The sequence below is a fragment of the Triticum dicoccoides genome, chromosome 7B, assembly GCF_002162155.2.
Source record: "Triticum dicoccoides isolate Atlit2015 ecotype Zavitan chromosome 7B, WEW_v2.0, whole genome shotgun sequence".
NCBI classification, from domain to species: domain Eukaryota; kingdom Viridiplantae; phylum Streptophyta; class Magnoliopsida; order Poales; family Poaceae; genus Triticum; species Triticum dicoccoides.
In genome coordinates, this window is record NC_041393.1 from 3,160,694 (window position 1) to 3,165,826 (window position 5,133).

General features: G+C 42.5%; 1 long non-coding RNA gene across 1 annotated transcript; it reads left to right on the forward strand.

The window, feature by feature from the left end:
• The first annotated feature begins 4,431 nt into the window (after positions 1 to 4,431).
• LOC119339542 lies at positions 4,432 to 4,823 on the forward strand. Its single transcript, XR_005164175.1, has 3 exons — positions 4,432 to 4,538; positions 4,614 to 4,726; positions 4,810 to 4,823. It is a non-coding gene; the product is annotated as an uncharacterized LOC119339542 (long non-coding RNA).
• The last annotated feature ends 310 nt before the right edge of the window (positions 4,824 to 5,133 follow it).

A 5,133-nucleotide genomic window follows, 5' to 3' on the forward strand; every position in this document is an offset into this window, starting at 1 on the left:
GCAACGTGCGTTTTGTGTCCGAATTTGTGCACACCTTGCCGGGGGGACCACATTGGCCATGCCCACATGGTCCCAATAGTTGGGGTCATCTCATGCATGCCTCCACATGCACCATGTACAAGCAGGACCATTCGGGTCTGCCGGAGGGCAGGTCTGAAAGTGGTTTACCTTCCCGGTCCCACCGAATGATCCCAAACTTTATGCATACCTAAGGATGATCATGGCATGCATGCATGACAAGTATCGTTCATTTCTGACACTCGAACCATTTTCTACGGTTTATCCGGCGACAAAACCCTACAACACTGCCCCCACGTGACGCAACTTGCGTTTTGTGTCCGAATTTGTGCACACTGATAGAGATACATTTGAATATATAATATTGCAGAACCGATAGAGATACTATAAATATTGTTGAACATATACAAATGTACAATAACTAATAGGTGTCACAAATATTTTTTATTGAGGGAAGAAACAATGATATTAATTTTGAGGAAAAAACAATGTAGAGGTAGGTGGGCCGGCCCAGACCGCAAATAACTGCCCGATCCATATTGTGGGGGCCCACCACGCTGCGCTTTCCATGCACGTCGATCACATGCACGTCGATCACGAGAGTAGTTGCCGTTCGGTTACACAATTCCGGGATCGTGCTAATCCTTATGTTCCTAATCCCTACGATTGAGGAGCACGTTCAGCCTTGATTCAACGGAGGAAAATATAGATCGCGAGATTGGCCACAGGGAAGTTACGACGACCTAGGAGACGACCTCGTATATAATCTCAACCTCCTCGCACATGTCGTCGTCTAGATCGCCTCCTGCCGGCGAGTCGTCGACAGCTCCGTCCGCCGCATCCCACACGCCACAAAACCCCCGAGAAGATCAAGGTCGTCCCCACGTGCTGGCAGCCGTCGACGAACTACGTCGACAACGCATCGCCGACTTCTTTCATCTTCGTCGACCGATCAAGTAAGTTGTCCTCCTTACCTCGTGCCTTCATAGCAAGCTAGTTCTATCGTATTGTTGCTCTCATGGACTTAGGTTTACCACATAGTTTCAAGTAGCTAGTATCAACTCGACTAGATGGGTTCTGACCAGAAGGCGTACATGAAATAAATCTTTCATATCAGGGTAGAATAGAGAAAAGAAAATCTCCCATGCTCGGGAGGTACCGTGCATGGAAGAGCCGTTGATTTTTCTTGAAGATCCGATGCATATATGTGTTTATGACAACGAGAACTTTAATACGAGACCACTTTTGAATATATTTTAACAAGTTTGAAGATTCATGTTCTGAATCATGATGAAACACTGTAAAATTAAGAAGAATCGGCAGCCAATGTAACATTATGATACACAATGTAACACGGCGAGCCATAGTGTTAGTTAGATTTTTTTCTTTACGACATTTTAAAGATACACAATACACAATGTAACACACGACACAATGTAACATTATGATACACAATGCAACATTATTAAAAAAATGCACGGAACTAAAACAATTATACAAAACAAGATTGAAGCATGGTTATTTAGTTGTCTAAAAACAAACTTTCAAAAATATATTCAATATTAGTCTTGTTTTAAAGATCTTGTCGAAAAAAACAATTATGCAAACAGAATGTTATTTTTTATTGCCTCATATCAGCACACACTTGGGTGCATGTTGCTGTATACATGGTGCTAGTTTTATATTTGCATTAGTGTTATTTTTGCATTTTTGTTTGCTGCTGCCAGAAAGTTTTATATTTTTACATGTCTATTGTTATTTTTGCATTTGTGTTGGCAAATGTAACGAAGTTTTATATTTTCTTTCTATAGGATGGACGAGCTGAATGTAGAAATAGTGTGTGCCGTTGAAAAATGGTGCAAGCTTGTTGCCGCTCTATCGAGCGGTCAACGCGCTAGAGTGGCTGATACAACATTACGCAGCATGCTCCAGATATCATCTATTAAGATGCGTACCCTTCTGATTAGGTATATGATTGAGAATTTTGATGCCAGCAAGTCCAGATTCATTATACAAGATCAGGTTGGGGAGGTGACTCTCGGTGCGGTCGACGTCGAGTGCATCTTTAACCTCGAGAACCAAGGACTCTCCGCTTCAGACATTCTGATTGAAGAAGGAGAGGACATGAAGGAGCGGGTGCCACCACAATTTCTCAGTAAGACATCAGAAAACATAGTGATTGATAATCTCATTGAGGACATAATTAAAAGTAAAGCCACCGACGACGATTTTCTTCGGAAATTAGTCCTTGTCCTGTTAGGAACAATTATTGCTCCCATGTCGAGCAAGATTGTGCCAAAGCAGTACTACGCTTTGGTCCATGATGTGAAACGTATTTCGAAGATTAACTGGAATGCCTTCACCCTGCGTGTTCTACTCGATTGCCTTCGCATAGTGAAGAAAGGCAAACACCTACGCCAATGGCCAAAAGGCAATTTGGCTCTGTTGCAGGTACACAAATGAGGCCTGTTGAATAATGTCAATTATAATATCATTGCAATTTTATGTGCCGTATTGAACTAACTCTAAATCCTTATATTTTTTGTAGTACTTGTACTGGGAGAAGGTGCAACCTGTCAAAGGCGATTGCGCCTATAATCCCAACTTGTCCATACAACCTCTTATGAGGAACTGGACCGAAGGTGCAGCCACTAGGAGAGATCGGTTCGACTATCACAATGGGCGCGGCCGTGGTAACGTCAAGGTAAGTCATTCTGTTCTGTCTTTCTTAAATGTTTTGTAACTAAACAATATTTATTTTTAATTCATCACATGTACTTGTATATCGCATGCAGATCGAAAATAATATCACCCAAGAGTATAGGGCGCAGGAGCCCAAAATCCCATATAATGTGCCTACCATGAATCCAAAAACCAAACCTGCAAATGGAAACGCAAAGAAGTCGATGACAGCCCCAATGTCGGAAGACTTGATGGAGCTTCTAATGAAGCGGTGCATGGACTTCATACACACCCAGATGAGGCAAATCCCTGATCAAGTTGCTGAGGTGTCACACCATAACATAATAGTTTACAGTTTGTTCCTTGTTTTAAACCATGCAAGCATTCTTAACTTTATATATCTATTGCAGAGGTTGTTGGAGAAGATGAACAAATCAGGTGTCATGTACAAGTCGGCTGCTGCCGTGCCATCTGTGGACAATGATGTGGATCAAGAAGTGGATTCGTTCGAGAACGGTCCATATGAAAAGAAGGAATTCGTTTACAAGGATGACATAGACTCACACGGAGAGCCTGTCATTGACATGACGCAGCCTGATGAAGTGGTTCCCAATGATAAATCCGTACTTGAGGTACTATGTATATATATTTCTGTCTATAACTTTCTCCTTCCATTTTTATATGGGCTGAAATGTTCACACCACTTGTTTGCCAAACAGAAAACCCCAGCAAAGATGAATGGACACAAGGAAGCTGCACTTATTAAGCGTAATGATGAATGTGGCGCTACACCCGAAAACCCTTGGGTCGTTGGTAATTCTACACAAGCACCTTCATCGGACAAAGACATTTGTCCATCTTCTGTCAGCGAGTTAATGGCTAAGGCGAACGGAAAAAAGGGTGCAACAGTTGATAAGGATGAGGAAGTTATGTCCGGTAAGCGGAAGCGGACCGTTTCCAAGAAATTTGAATCCCCCTACGCACTTGAAAAGCCCAGCAGGCGTACCAACCGTGGTCAGAAACCCACCGGTACCCGTTCTGCTAGTAGGGGTATCGTAACTAACTTTCTCGGTTTGTTGTATACTATGAATGCATATGATCACCATTGTTGACGTTCATATTATTTCATGCAGCTCTTTTTTCTGAGATTGATGAGCCGGAGGGTGTGGCAGATGAGTTGACGCCGGAAATAATTGATGCAGCTGTTTCATTTGTCGAGTTAGCTTCTTGCACCGACAAGAATAAGGGGAAGAAAGTTTACTACAGTGAAGCTCGTGGCATATCTCTGACATCCGAAAGGATTCGACCGGTACTAAGTCATAGATGGCTGTCGGACGATGTAAGTACTACTTGCATGTTCTGTTATTTAAATTGTCAATAATCTATGTCTCAAATTTCAACATGTAATGCCCTGATATTCTATGAAGATTATTGATGCTTATATGGGACATTTGGAGCTGAGCGTTGGTGATGATTGTTACCTCTGGCCAGCGTGGAGGTCCAAATTCCTTGTAGATCGTGCTATCGCGCGAGACGATCCGTTGCCGTCGAGCTGCAATATGGACAGTGCTCTGTCCAAAGCTGGAGCAGTTAATAGAGTCACGCAAGAGTATACTGTGCGTGATAAGGTACGTTATGTTTGTAATTCTTCACTTTAGGACATTTCATCTAGTATTTCATTTGATCCATAATGGTTTTTGGCACTGTAGACGTATATCGCGTTGAATATCAAAAATGCCCACTGGATGACCGTGGTCATGCACATGATCAAGAAAGAATTCCAAGTTCTCGATTCACTCTATCCTCTGGAGCTGACAGAAAAGACTGTCAAAGCACTGGTAATATAACCAACATTTGTACCATTGCTCTTCCATGTTGTTTATGATTCTTCTTTAACACTATCCTGTTTATAGCGAATGGCTATAGCAAACGATTTTCGCCAAGCAAATCTTATTACACCAGGGAAATATCCGGACGTAAGTAAGTGGCCTATCAACGAGTATGACATGCCGCAGCAAGAGGATGGGTGAGTTAGTACGACATCATGCACATTCAAACAACAATACACATGTTCGTATTGCACGCCGCTAATGTTTGCATATATACCAGGAACTCTTGTGGCCTTTTTGTCACAGAATGTCTACAGCATTGGGACGGGGACCAAATGACCCGCGATTTTTCACAGGTATGTTGTTATTTACGTTTGTAGAGTAGCTACTATGGTCGTGTACAAAATTCGGTTCATGTAACTTGTATGTCATTTTTTGCAGGCCAGCGTTGACGCAAGGAGAAGACGTTTCGTCGCCGAGTTGATTATGTCACCTTCGAACACGATGGAGTGTGTGAAGAACAAAATTCGCTAAATCGCAAGGAAAAGGCGCGCATGAAGAGTTCTTGCGGCATGCAAGGGTCAAGTTTTAGTGCTTTGGATTT